The 15,720-nt window shown below is 41.4% G+C and overlaps 1 long non-coding RNA gene across 1 annotated transcript; it reads left to right on the top strand.

The window, feature by feature from the left end:
- Positions 1 to 11,935: 11,935 nt before the first annotated feature.
- LOC129810825 (uncharacterized) lies at positions 11,936 to 14,031 on the top strand. Its single transcript, XR_008752786.1, has 2 exons — positions 11,936 to 12,594; positions 13,291 to 14,031. It is a non-coding gene; the product is annotated as an uncharacterized LOC129810825 (long non-coding RNA).
- The last annotated feature ends 1,689 nt before the right edge of the window (positions 14,032 to 15,720 follow it).

The following is a 15,720-nucleotide window of genomic DNA, read 5'->3' as shown; positions in this document are numbered from 1 at the left end:
GATTCCCTTATTGTCAAATAGAGTTACACAGAAAGTGGCTACTTTGTTCTCAGAACTTGTTCTAGACAATTCATGGGAACGTTGCAAGACATCCATGAGTCCAGTTCTCTGTGGGTTAGGAGAGTATTGAATCAGCGTCCCACCAAGCATACACAGAACATGGTTGCCATGTTCTCAGGATATAAGATAAAGTTCTAGATACATTATATAAGACTTTTGCAAGAACATTTAGGTTGAATCAAATCAAATATCATTTGTCGCTTGCTTCGTAAACAACCGGTGTAGAGAGGGAAAGGCTTACTTACGGGTCCTTTACCAATAATGAGTTAAATATAAAATAAATAGAAATAGTGACACGATTAATAAATACACAGTGAATAACTGGCTATATACTGTGCAGGGAGTACCAGTATCGAGTCGATGTGCAGGGGTACAAGGTAATCAAGGTAGCTATGCACATATAGGTAAGGGTAAAGTGACAACAGGATAGATAATGAGCTGAGCTGTAGCAGCAGCATGTGGAGCAGTAGTAGTGAAAGTGTGTGTGTGTGGGCATATGTAGTGTGTCAGTCTAAGAATGTGTGAGAGTGTGGGTAGAGTCCAGAGTGGGGGGGTCAATGCAGGAAGTCCGGGTAGCCATTTGATGAGCTATTTAGCAGACTTGTTTAGCAGTCTTATTGCTTTGGGGGAGGAGTTATTCATGATCCTGTTGGTTCCAGACTTGGCGCACTGGGGACAGCCCGTCAGGAATTCCAGGATCCAGTCGCAGAGGGAGGTGTTCAGTCCCAGGGTCCTGAGCTTGGCGATGAGCTTGGAAGGGACTAAGATGTTGAATCCTGAGCTGTAGTCAATGAACAGCATTCTTACAGTACATAGGTATTCCTTTTGTCCAAGTGGGTGAGAGCAGTGTGGAGTGGGTCCAGGGTGTCTGTGATGGTGTTAATGTGAACCTTGACCAGTCTTTCATGGCTCTAGATGTGAGTGCTACAGGGCAATAGTCATTTAGGCAGGTTACCTTGGCGTTCTTGGGCATGGGGATGGTGGTCTGCTTGAAGCAAGTTGGTATTACAGCCGGGTCAGCAATACGTTGAAAATGTCAGTGAAGACACTTGCCAGCTAGTCAGCACGTGCTCTGAGTACGCATCCTGGTATTCCGTCTGGCCCTGTGGCCTTGCGAATGTTAACCTGTTCAAAGGTCTTACATCGGCTACGAAGAGCGAGATCACGCAGTAGTCCGGAACAGCTGGTGCTCTCATGCATGGCTCAGTGGTGCATGGCTCAGTGTTACTTGACTGAGCATAGAAGGCATTTAGTTTGTTTGGTAGGCTCAGGTGTTCAGTTTCCTGTGGGTTAGGAGAATATTCTATCAACGTTGCACCAAACATGGTTGCCATGTTCTCAGAATACACTGTATATGTTAGTCATTATTGCCATTTTGAATTGCATTTAACTTAGGGCTAGGCCCCTATTTCTCAATTTCCGCCTGAATGACGTGCCCAAAGTAAACTGCCTGTTGCTCAGGCCCTGAAGCCAGGATATGCATATAATTGGTACCATTGGAAAGAAAACACTGAAATTTGTAGAAATTTTAAAATAATGTAGGAGAATATAACACTCCTACCATATCTATATAGATAGAATGTGGACATATTATGACAATAACAGCTCAAATATGCAAAGAGAAACGACAGTCCATCATTACTTTAAGACATGAAGGTCAGTCAATGAGGAACATTTCAAGAACTTTAAATGTTTCTTCAAGTGCAGTCGCAAAAACCATCAAGCGCTATGATGAAACTGGCTCTCATGAGGACCGCCACAGGAAGGGAAGACCCAGAGTTACCTTTGCTGCAGAGGATTAATTCATTAGAGTTAACTGTACCTCAGAAATTGCAGCCCAAATAAATGCTTCACAGAGTTCTAGTAACAGACACATCTCAACATCAACTGTTCAGAGGAAACTGCGTGAATCAGACCTTTATGGTCAAATTGCTGCAAAGAAACCACTACTAAAGGACACCAATAAGAAGAGGAGACTTGCTTGGGTCAAGATACATGCGCAATGGACATTTGACCAATGGAAATCTGTCCTTTGGTCTGAGTCCAAATTTGAGATTTTTGGTTCCAACCCAAAATTGACTGGTACTGGATATATATCCTTATCAATCTACACAAACAAACAGTTTTTAGAAAATGTTCCAGTCTCTGCCACTAAAAAACGTCCCCAACGCATGATGCTGCCATCACGCTTTACCGTAGGGGACCTTCAATGCTGCACAAATTTGTGGGCACCCTTCCCCAGATCTGTGCATCTACACAATCCTGTCTCGGAGCTCTGCGGACAATTCTTTCGACCTCATGGCTTGGTTTTTGCTCTGACATGCACTGTCAGACCTTATATAGACAGATGTGAGCATTTCCAAATCATGTCCAATCAATTGAATTTACCACAGGTGGACTCCAATCAAGTTGTAAAAACATCTCAAGGATGATCAATGGAAACAGGATGCACCTGAGCTCAATTTTGAGTCTCATAGCAGAGTCTGAATATTTGAAATATTTTTGCAAAAAATTCTAAAAACCTGTTTTCACTTTATCATTATGAGGTATTGTGTGTAGATTGATGAGGGAAAAAACGATTTAATCAATTTTAAAATAAGGCTGTAATGTAACAAAATGTGGAAAAAGTCAAAGGGTCTGAATACTTTCCGAAAGCACTGTATATATGGCATCTTTGGGGCATTTTATTCTGCTCTTCCGACCGCCTCAATCATTTTAAGCCATCATTGGGTTGTATGTACCAATTATTTATGGAGATATGTGAGTCATGTCCATTATGGCCCCATCAGGTGGTTGGGGGGCATTTTTGAAAATGAAGTATAGTTAGGTGTGTAGTGCTGCCGGAGCGCTCTGGAGAGGCTAATCGATGTCTCGTAATATAACTTAATTAATGATGAATTAGTATTCTGCATAACAGTCTGAATACAATAGCATACTATAACATTACTGTAAGACCAAAAACACCACATCATTTCTTATGCGATTTAAGGATAAATGTGCTCTGATGAAAACAATACATGTGGGCTAGTCTGTTTGTTAGTATCGTGTGCTCTGAAATCCACTCAAAGAATATTTACTCACATCACAAAAGAAGATCTAAATGCATATTTTCATGAAACTGAGTGAGATCAAATGGTTAGGGTTGGCATTCAGATGCAGCTTGGACGTTTCATTTGTAAAATGAGAAGAATTATCATTCACGATTGACAGTAATGATGACTTATTTTGAAATGAGGTAGGCCTAATTTGGTGTTTGATGGTATCAAAAATACAAAAACATTTATTCAAGGCAATGTGTGTAGGGGTAGGCAGACATTACATTTGGATGTTTTGTTATATGCATATAAAATTATATTATTCAACAGGCTGCGTTGATTGAGAAACATGGTGTAATTTCCTTATTTTTGTACTCTGGCAGCAAAAGAATTGCACTACACCACTGAGTATAATAAATGACTTACTTTGTGTAAAGGCTGGAAGGTCTCATCATAAAAGCATTTTGTTAAAATGGGTAACCTGTCTTTCTGCTGTACATTCCTATGGGATTTTACCAAAAGTGACATGTACAGGGCAGGGAACACCCAAATATATTACTTTTTTGAGTGTTCACATGTAATCTAGTGTAACTAGTCATGAAAACATTTACAAAATAATTTGGCACGTGTTTTTACGAATTTTTATAACTAAAAGTTTAAAGGATATGTATATATGGCATCTTTAGGTCATTTTAGTAGGTTTTCCAGACCCCCTCAAACATTTTAAGCCATCATTGGGCTGTATGTACCAATAATTTATGAATATATGACCAAGTGAATCTTGCCCAATATGGCCTCATGCAGATGGTTGGTGGCCATATTAGAAATGACAATATAGCCAAAAATACTTCTTTAGAAATACGCCAGCTGTGTGTGAAATTTGGTGGCTCTGTCACAAAGTCAATATTATTTTCCCATAGTCCCTGGATTATGGTCAGTATGACCCCCATGAAGGTCTTAAGAGTCTTTTATGATCAGAATGATTGTCTATATTATCTGTGGGGTGTATTTAGTGGGGAGATAACATTACAAAGTAAGATATTGTTTGGAATGATTTTATTCTAACAGGATATCCAAATGGTAGCCATTTTATTGAAATGGTCGCCCTGGTTGACTGACATGCTTCCCAGACTGCTTGCAATCCTTAAAATGTTCCTATCTGGTATCAGTGTACCAAGTTTGATACTTGTATCATATAGTGGAACGATCTCGGGTAAAGTGTATTTGGTTCTTATCCGCTGGACTACAACACTGATCCCAAGTGATTCTGTTGCAATTTGTCAATTTGTCCACATTAAAACTTGGAGATGGAACTCTGTGTTGTGTATTGCTTTGGTATGACTGGCATCATCATTGCTTAATTGGCAAATGTGGTGAAAATACAGACATTCTACTGTAAATATACACATTTATGATATTCTGAGAGTTGCGGCAACCATGTTCTACGTATATTTCTATCAGAAGCAACACTACCCCCTGGGCCATGTTTCTATCAAAAGCAACAATACCCCCTGGGCCATGTTTCGGCAACAAATTAGGAACGTTACAGATAGAAATGCAATGACGAGAGCTGATGTGTTTCATTATCAGACACACGTTTTTTCTACAGGGTAAGTGCTGTGAATTTCAAAAAGACGAAAGAGATTTCTCTTTGAGATGCTCAGCTATCTAGAATTCTACTGATTACCGTTTTTCAATGAGAAATGTTTATTAGGTCAGATAGGTGTGTTGTAACTGTTGCCAAATAATGACACTAACATACCTGTATATTGCTAAAAATGTGAGAGTAGGGTGACTCCGCTAGTGGTTCTCAAACCCAAGTCACCAGCATCAATGACGAACACCCTAAGCACTAACCCAATAAGGGATATCTCTAGGGAACGTTCTTATTGTGTCAGTATAGTTAGGCCCTTATCACAAAAAAACTCACCCTTCCTCCCTAGGCACCTGGGTGAATCTGAAACAGCTCCATAGATGTAAGCATTACAGTGAATGCATTTTGAAGTAAATTTCAGCTCTGTAAAAAGTATACTCAAGAAAAACGTATATTGACCAGAGTGATTCAGGAGTATTATTTAAACAGGTTAATATTCCCCACCAACATTAGACATCTATACAGAAAGCCCTTAAACAATGATCATTGACACAGACATGGTGGCGTAGCAGGAAGATCTGAATGCTGTGAACCAAGAGTTTGGGAGTTCAAAATCCCAGGTGAGGACATGTTGAGTAATAATTACTGTATAAATGAACATGTACAATGTAATCATGTATGTCAAATATGCAAGTTGAAAACACTGTATGTTAAAAGCATGGGTGAGTTTCCCTTGCCAACAGAATGTACTGTATGTTATCAAAAATCTTCTGAGAACCTGTTTTGGTGTTAAAGTTACGAGAACATTCCCTTAATGTCAAGCAGAACTTATCTAGAATGTGGTTACAATTTTCTCAGAATATAAGATATGAATGTTCTAGACACATTTCATGGGAACATTGCAAGTACATTTCATTGTATCAGTTGTGAGGACGTCGCCTGATGGTCCCAAAGAATCATAAAAAAACATATTTTCCTCATCAATCGACACACAATACCCCATAATGTCTAAGCAAAAACAGTTTCTTATTTTTTTTTATTTAGCAAATTTATAGAAATGTACATAAGTATACAGACCCTTTAAACAGTACTTTTTTGAAGCACCTTTGAAAGCGATTACAGACTTGAGTCATCTTTGGAGTGGTGCAGCGGTCTAAGGCACTGCATCTCAGTGCTTAAGGCATCACTACAGACACCCTGGTTCGTATCCCGGTTGTATCACAACCGGCCGTGATTGGGAGTCCCATAGGGCGGCGCACAATTGGCCCAGCATCGTCCAGTGTAGGCCGTCATTGTAAATAAGAATTTGTTCTTAAATGACTTGCCTAGTTAAATAAAGGTTAAATAAAAAATACAAATAATAATAAAGCTACAAGCTTGGCACACCTGTATTTGGGGAGTTTCTCTCATTCTTCTCTGCAGAGCCTCTCAAGCTCTGACAGGTTGGATGGGGAGCGTCATTGCACAACTATTCTCAGGTCTCTCCAGGGATGTTTGATCGGTTTCAAGTCCGGGCTCTGGCTGGCCACTCAAGGACATTGAGAGACTTGTCCTGAAGCCACTCCTGCGTTGTCTTGGCTGTGTGCTTAGGGTCGTTGTCCTGTTGGAAGGTGAACCTTCGCCCCAGTCTGAGGTCCTGGCGAGTCCCAGTCACTGCCTCTGAAAAACATCCCCACCACCATGCTTCCCCGTGGGGATGGTACCAGGTTTCCTCCAGTGAGGTTGACGCTTGGCAGTCAAGCCAAAGAGTTCAATCTTGGTTTCATCAGAACAGAGGATCTTGTTTCCCATAAACTCAGCAAAAAAAGTAACGTCCTCTCACTGTCAACTGCATTTATTTTCAGCAAACTTAACATAACAAGATTCAACAACTAAGCCTCAGCCGACCAGAGTCTGAACAAACTGAACAAGTTCCACAGACGTGACTAGCAGAAATTGAATAATGTATCCCCGAACAAAGGGGGGTCAAAATCAAAAATAACAGTCAGTATCTGGTGTGGCCACCAGCTGCATTAAGTACTGCAGTGCATTTCCTCTTCATGGACTGCACCAGATTTGCCAGTTCTTGCTGTGAGATGTTACCCCACTCTTCCACCAAGGCACCTGCAAGTTCCCGGACATTTCTGAGGGGAATGGCCCTAGCCCTCACCCTCCGATCTAACAGGTACCAGACGTGCTCAATGGGATTCAGATCCGGGCTCTTCACTGACCATGGCAGAACACTGACATTCCTGTCTTGGAGGAAATCACTCACCAAACGAGCAGTACGGCCGGTGGCATTGTCATGCTGGAGGGTCATGTCAGATGAGCCTGCAGGAAGGGTACCACATGAGGGAGGAGGATGTCTTCCCTGTAAGGGACAGCGCAGCGTTGAGATTGCCTACAATGACAACAAGCTCAGTCCGATGATGCTGTGACACACCGCCCCAGACCATGACGGACCCTCCACCTCCATATCGATCCCATTCCAGAGTACAGGCCTTAGTGTAACGCTCATTCCTTCGACGATAAACACGAATCCGACCATCACCCCTGGTGAGACAAAACCGCGACTCGTCGGGGAAGAGCACTTTTTGCCAGTCCTGTCTGGTCCAGCGGCGGTGGGTTTGTGCCCATAGGCAACGTTGTTGCCGGTGATGTCTGGTGAGGACCTGCCTTACAACAGTCCTACGAACCCTCAGTCCAGTCTCTCTCTGCCTATTTTGGACAGTCTGAGCACTGATGGAGGGATTGTGCGTTCCTGGTGTAACTCGGGCAGTTGTTGTTGCTATCCTGTACCTGTCCCGCAGGTGTGATGTTCAGATGTACCGATCCTGTGCAGTTGTTGTTACACGTGTGTAACGGTCCTGACCTGTTTTATGTTGTTTTTTGTATGTGTTTAGGTCAGGGCATGTGTTTTGGGTGGGCAGTCTATGTTATCTGTTTCTATGTTGGTTTTGGTTGCCTGGTATGGCTCTTAATTAGAGGCAGGTGTTTTGCGTTCTCCTCTAATTAAGAGTCATATTTAGGTAGGGTGTTCTCACTGTTTGTTTGTGGGTGATTGTCTCCTGTGTCTGTGTCGATGTTACACCATACGGGAATGTTTCGGTTTGTTCGTGCGTTTATGTAGTCTGTTCCTGTGTCAGCGTGCTTCGTGTATTTGTAAGTTCGTTTGTTCAGGTCTGTCTACATCGTTTTGTTATTTTGTTAGTTATATCAAGTATAGTTCGTTTTCGTCTTTGTCTGTTTTTGTTTATTTAATAAATCATCATGTATTCACAACCCGCTGCGCCTTGGCTCGATCACTACTCCACCTCTTCTTATGAAGAGAGAGAGGAACGCTGTTACAACGTGGTCTGCACTGCGAGGACGTTCAGCTGTCCGCCCTGTCTCCCTGTAGCGCTGTCTTAGGCTTCTCACAGTACAGACATTACAATTTATTGACCTGGCCACATCTGCAGTCCTCATGCCTCCTTGCAACGTGCCTAAGGCACGTTCACGCAGATGAGCAGGGACCCTGGGCATCTTTCTTTTGGTGGTTTTCAGAGTCAGTAGAAAGTTAGTCCTAAATTTTCATAACTGTGACCTTAATTGCCTACCATCTGTAAGCTGTTAGTTTCTTAACGACCGTTCCAAAGGTGCATGTTCATTAATTGTTTATGGTTCATTGAACATCATTTCTAAAAACGTGTTTTCACTTTGTTATTATGGGGTATTGTGTGTAGATTGATGCAGAAGAAAATGTATTTAATTCATTTTAGAATAATGCTGTAACATAAAAAAATGTGGAAAAAGTAAAGGGCCAAATTCAATGTAGGACCTGATCTTGATGCTCGTTTATGTGTGAGACGGGACCTGGGATCTGTAGATTGGAGAAAAGCATTAGTTAAAGGACATGGAGTACCCTTGCCTTCATGAAGTCCCTCTTTGTTTTATACCAGTTACGAAGGCAAGTCTCCTACACAGAGGGGCATCATGTGGAAAAACGTGGCATTCAGCATATACGTTTCCCATTTCTAAGAATGTGTGTGTATTTATATGCATGATGTACAGTGCCTTCAGAAAGTATTCACACACCTTGCCTTTTTCACATTCTTTTGTGTTACATCCTGAATTGAAAATGTATTACATTGAGATGTTGTGTCACTGGCCTACACACAATACTCCATAATGTCAAAGTGGAATTGTGTTTTTCGAAATGTTTACAAATGTATTAAAAATAAGAAGCTCTTTGTCTTAAGTATATGTCAATAAGTATTCAACCCCTTCGTTATGGCAGGCCTAAATAAGTTCAGGAGTAAGAATGTGTTTAACAAGTCACAAAATCTCACTCTATGTTCAATCACAATGTTTAACATGATTTTTGAAGGACTACCTCATCTCTGTACCCCACACATACAATTATCTGTAAGGTCCTTCAGTCGAGCAGTGCATTTCAAACACAGATTCAACCACAAAGACCAGGGAGGTTTTCCAATGTCTTGCAAAGAAGGGCACCTATAGAAGCGCACCGAAAAAAAGACATTGAATATCCCTTTGAGCATGGTGAAGTTAATTAATTACACTTTGTGTATCAATACACCCAGTCACTACAAAGATACTGGCGTCCTTCCTAACTCAGTTGCCGGAGAGGAAAGACTTGCCTAGTTAAATAAAGGTTCAATTTAAACATTTAAAAAGGAAAACGGCTCAGGGATTTCACCATGAGGCCAATGGTGACTTTAAAACAGTTACAGAGTTTAATGACTGTGATAGGAGAAAACTGAGCATAGATCAACAACATTGTAGTTACACCACAATACTAATCTAAATGACAGAGTGAAAAGAAGGAAGCCTGTACAGAATAAAAATATATTCCAAAACATGCATCCTTTTTGCAACAATGCACTAAAGTAAATCTGCAAAAGAAATATGGCAAAGCAATTCACTTTTTGTCCTGAATAGAAAGTGTTATGGGGAAAATCCAAAACAACACATTACTCAGTACCATTCTCCATATTAACAAGCATAATCAAATCAAATCAAAGTTTATTTGTCACGTGCGCCGAATACAACAGGTGTAGACCTTACAGTGAAATGCTTACTTACAGGCTCTAACCAATAGTGCAAAAAGGGTGTTAGGTGAACAATAGGTAAGTAAAGAAATAATTGGTGGCTGCATCATGTTATGGGTATGCTTGTAATCCTTAATTAAGGACTGGGGAGTTTTTCAGGATAAAAAATAAACAGAATGGAGCTAAGCACAGGCAAAATCCTTAAGGAAAACCTGGTTCAGTTTGCTTTCCACCAGACACTGGGAGATAAATTCACCTTTCAGCAGGACAATAATCTAAAACACAAGGACAAATCTACACTGGAATTGCTTACCAAGAAGACAGTGAATGTTCCTGATTGGCCGAGTTACAGTTTTGACTCAAATCTGCTTGAAATCTATGGTAAGAGCTAAAAATGGTTGTCTAGCAATGATCAACAACCATTTGTCAGAGCTTGAAGAATTTTGAAAATTGTGATGTTTAAATGTTGCACAATCCCGGAGTGGAAAGCTCTTTGAGACTTACCCAGAAAGACTTACAGCTGTAATCGCTGCCAAAGGTGATTCTAACATGTATTCACTCAGGGTGTTGAATACTTATCTTATCAAGATATATTAGTGTTATATTTTCATGAATTATGAAAGGGGGGGGGGTTACATACACTGACACAGCACACCTATGAGTGAGGGAAGTACAGTGGCGGACATCGTCATGTATAATACAGAATAAGGTTTCACCATATATAACTGTAGCTGTACTGCAGCTGTCTAATCAGTCATAACTAAACCACTAAGGATTGTTCATTCAGGTCAGAGTGGAATGAAGACACCACTGGTTTAGATACACGGGAATGTCTCCAAATATGATTGTGTAAGTAGAATGAGGAGGAGGAGTGGACTTACAACAGTCTGATTCTTATTAGAGGCCAAACTGGTTCCCCCCTGCAAGGCTCCATGTCCCTGTGCTTTAAAGGTCCAATGCAGCCGTTTCCATCTAAATATCAAATCATTTCTGGGTAACAATTAAGTACCTTACTGTGATTGTTGTCGATTAAAATAGTCAAAAATAAACTAAAATTGCTTCTTAGCCAAAAGCAATTTCTCAAGCAAGAATTTTGCTAGGACTGTCTGGTAGTGGTCTGCGTGGTAAGGGAAAACTGAAAACTAGTTGTTATTGGCAGAGAGGTATGGAACTGTCTTTCTTATTGGTCTATTAACTAATTTCACCTGCCCACCAAAACAGGCAAACTTTCAAAGTACTCTTAGCTCTTACACACACAGACAGACAGACAGACAGAGAGACAGACAGAGAGACAGACAGAGAGACAGACAGACAGACAGACAGACAGACAGACAGACAGACAGAGAGACAGACAGAGAGACAGACAGACAGAGAGACAGACAGACAGACAGACAGACAGACAGACAGAGAGACAGACAGAGAGACAGACAGACAGACAGACAGACAGACAGACAGACAGACACATTGTGTCATTCAGCCTCCATACAGCTCACAGCCTGAGGACAGAACAAGGCCACTGCCTTCATGTCACATCAGGACGGAGGGATGAAGCAGGAGAGGGTTTTCTTTCTTTCTCTCTCCAGTGTTTCTCCATTACTTTTTGACTCTGGGCTTTTTACCGTAATGAGAAAGTCGTAAAACTCAACCCTTCTGGGTTCATTCTTTCCAATTTACTGCCCCAAACATCCACCGCCTCTCATAGTGAATTATTTAATGGGACTTCCAAATATGGAGACAACATCTTGTGTGTTGTCACAAATGTTTGCTTTCTTTAGCTCTTAAATGTTCCACTGAAATAAGCCATGTGGGTTGTTTTAATGGCTAAATGTGTGTTTTTTACATTTCAGCTCAGCTGAGCTGGCCTCGAGGTCTTTAGCAGCACCTTGGTCTTCTCTAGTTGTGTCTAGGACATGACGATAGGGGGAACGACTGGAAATACAACAAACCCCCTTTCAGATAAAGAACTTGGTATGCAAAACAACAGTGCTATGTAACCTTTTTCAATCAACAATAAAATCCACAGTTTCTAGGAGAGTTGCTCTCCTCCCTCCCTCCCTCCCTCCCTCCCTCCCCAAGCACAAGGTCCAGGGCAGAGGGTCAACATGTGCGTGCTACGACAGGCCAGCAGGGGTCCTTGATATAGCTGGAGATATAGGATTGGGGCTAGGCTGAGGTGGCAAGTTTACTGTAGGCGGTGTTGGAAAAGGCACAGCATTACCAACGGCCTCTGGGAACAGTCTCCCAGCTGAGCAAAAGAGGAGAGGAGGATTAGATGAGGGGAGGAGAGGAGAAGAGGTTTTAAGTTATAGTATTTCCCAAATGATGAGCTGAGACCCACTGGAGGATTGCAACTGAAGACAGGATCCTATCTAGAAACGTTTGTTTTGTGTTGACTTGGTATGTCACAAGCAAAACACTTTTGGTGGATTATAGTGAAAAAGTGCTGAATTATAGTGTTATAGTGGATTAATTATAATGGATTATAGTGAAAAGTGCAGTCACAGACAGTATACACAGACAATATACTCATTACACACTGCAAGACCAAAGGGCATGGACGTCCAGCTTGGCCTACAGCTAAAGCAAAGAACACACACTCCCCTGAATGAGGACACCACAAGCCAAAGTCCTGCAGACATACAGCACTGTACACATGGATTCACCGCTGGCTTCCTCCTGAAACATATATAAGTTAAGTTTATGCTTGTTTACAGTTTTCCCACAGCGTTTCCACTCTGTGAGTAATCAAATGGGGGTTTGGAGTGAGAACACTGGCAGTGTGGTTGTTTGATGCAGATAGGGGCCCTTTTGAAGAGGGTTGAAGAGTTCTTATAAACAATGGACTGACTGCAGACTCAGCTGGAGGACCTGTGTGAGTTTGTATGATGCAGAGAGAGTGAAGAGGCCAGCTGGAGGACCTGTGTGAGTTTGTGTGATGCAGAGAGAGTGAAGAGACCAGCTGGAGGACCTGTGTGAGTTTGTGTGATGCAGAGAGAGTGAAGAGACCAGCTGGAGGACCTGTGTGAGTTTGTGTGATGCAGAGAGAGTGAAGAGACCAGCTGGAGGACCTGTGTGAGTTTGTGTGATGCAGAGAGAGTGAAGAGACCAGCTGGAGGACCTGTGTGAGTTTGTGTGATGCAGAGAGAGTGAAGAGACCAGCTGGAGGACCTGTGTGAGTTTGTGTGATGCAGAGAGAGTGAAGAGACCAGCTGGAGGACCTGTGTGAGTTTGTGTGATGCAGAGAGAGTGAAGAGACCAGCTGGAGGACCTGTGTGAGTTTGTGTGATGCAGAGAGAGTGAGGAGACCAGCTGGAGTAGTATTTACTACATATGCATGTTTATAATTAAGTTTACTGAGCAAAAATATAAATGCAACACGTAAGGTGTGAACTGAAATAAAAGATCCCCGAAATTTTCCATTTGCACATAAAGCGTATTTCTCTCAAATTGTGTGCACAAATTTGTTTACATCCCTGTTAGTGAGCATTTCTCCTTTGCCAAAATAATCCAGCCACCTAACAGGTGCGGCATATCAGGAAGCTGATTAAACAGCATGATCATTACACAGGTGCACCTTGTGCTGGGGACAAGAAAAGGACCTCCACATCCGGCTTCTTCACCTGCGGGATCGTCTGAGACCAGCCACCCGGACAGCTGATGAAACTGAGGAGTATTTCTGTCTGTAATAAAGCCCTTTTGTTTATTATTACTAATTCTGATTTGCTGGGCCTGGCTCCCCAGTGGGTAGGCCTATGCCCTCCCAGCCCCACCCATGTCTGCACCCTGCCCTGTCATGTGAAATCTATAATTAGGGCCTAATGAATTTATTTCAATTTACTGATTTCCTTATACGAACTGTAACTCAGTAAAATCGTTGAAATTGTTGCATGTTGCATTTATATTTTTGTTCAGTATATTTATTACTCATGTAAATGTTTGTAATTCATGCTCACAGGGCTCATTGACCTCCTAGACAGAGCTGCAGGTTTTAGGACTGGAGTTTGCAATATGGCAATAATGTCACGGTGCATCATTTGGTGAATGATCATGTTTGTTGTACGTCGCGCATGCTGTTTTCATACATGTAAAGATAACTATGTCTGTCTTTTTGAAAGCTATGTCCGTCCGTCTGCCTGTCTGATGTCTCGCTGTCTTTCTCTCTGTGTCTCTGTCTCTGTCATCCTCTGCATGTCCAGCTGTCTCCGCATGGTGTGACTACCGTTCTTTAGATCTCCTCTCTGAAGTGGTTGTTGGGAAACGTGGGTCTGCGGTTCTGTTGATTAATAAACCATACCAATTGAAGATTCAAGTAGACTTTTCCTCAGTGTTGTCAGGAAAGCCCACAGGTGTGTATTGTGGATTGCAGAGTCAGGCTTACATTTCTTATACCATAATGGTTCCCCCTTGGGCCAAATATGTCAACCTCATTGGATAGTCTGTCTGAGATAAGGGAGATGCAGCGGGAGCGCAGCCAATAGGCATCTTTCTTCTTAATTAGAATGTGTCTTCAGTGGGTTAGATATCACAGACCAAGGTTAGGTGTCATTACCATCTTAAATACTGGGTTGGTCACTTTGGTCTTGCTAAGCATCAATTCCTTTAGTTTTATGCACATCACTGGAAAACATTAAAAAACAAAATGCTATATTTGAAATGGGAAAGCTTAGTTGAATGATTACCAACATTTTTTAGATTATCTGTAGTTTTTATTTGGCCAACAATGCTGTATCTGCACTCGGAAAAGATACAGAGTTGTAATTTCTCCACAAATCTCAGGTTTACGGTGACCTGCATAAGTTACTGTACACATTAGATACACAGAACCTTTTAAACGTCAACTCAGATGCATCGGTGGGTAATTTCTTAGCGAGGGCAAAGAACAAGGCCTCCCTAACAAATAACACTAAGTTGTTACATGCTCCCCTGACCTCGGTTTCTGCTTATTTGAGAGAGTTTGTTTCTGCAGATGATGAGATTTAGTGAAACAATATTACTGCAGTGTGAGATATATGTTTGGAATGTTCTATAGTCGGAGGACAGGCTATTTACTAAAGATACATCACAGGAGTTAGTCAGAAATGTGGATATGCATCATGCTTATAGACCAATGACATTCTATCCTCAATCAAACACTACATGTTATTGGTGTCTCATCAAGCTATGTCATGTTGACCTTCAGGGTACTATATGTTTTGCCTGATGTAGAAGACAAATGTGGAGAGGAAAACAAGCCCATGTCTTAGACTAAGATATTGGAATGCATCCCTCTCTGTCAAGACATGAGTCAGTGTTATACTCACTGTCCATAAAACCAGTCATATGGTCACACTAATTTCACACCCACACCACTCCCTCTCCACCAGTGTAATTTCAATAAAAAAAATATATTTTGCACTATTTGCAAGAGAGATTAAAGTGAACAGAACCTTACAACGGTTTAGCTGCCAACATACTATATGAATTGTGTTTTAAACATCTGGTTTTCGTAGTCCCATTAAATTATTCATTTATTTGAGTATGCCAAGAGACTGTTTGTGCAGTTCAGTACTGCACATGTTAACATAATGCATTAAAATACGTCCTTCTGAATTTCAACAGAGAACAATAATTTGTGAGTCAATCGAGCTCAGTCATTTCCAAATTCAGCTGAAAGTAATTGTTCAGCAAAGATCGAGCTATGAGAGAAGGGGCTTACTCAACACACCCATTGCGCCTCTCCCTCGTGAGTGTCCACCACGATGTTCTCAGTATAGGGAAGTGCCAAGAGTGTAGGCTATCGTTTTCCCTGGGGTTGGCTGAAGTAGTAGTCTATTATGCCACACATCGAGTCTGACGCAAAATCTGATCAATTCTGTACATTGTTTTATTTCCAGGAATGTAAATTCAACATGTTTTCGAGTTTATTAGCGTACAATATATTTCAGAACGGAGTTAAACGTGTAAAATACCACACATTTGACATTACGCAAGTAGATTCAAAATTAAATCGACATATTTT

The sequence above is a fragment of the Salvelinus fontinalis genome, chromosome 14 (genome assembly GCF_029448725.1).
Source record: "Salvelinus fontinalis isolate EN_2023a chromosome 14, ASM2944872v1, whole genome shotgun sequence".
In the NCBI taxonomy this organism is placed as follows: Eukaryota; Metazoa; Chordata; class Actinopteri; order Salmoniformes; family Salmonidae; genus Salvelinus; species Salvelinus fontinalis.
Note: the sequence above shows the minus strand (reverse complement) of the source record. Positions and strands in the feature narration are given on the sequence as shown.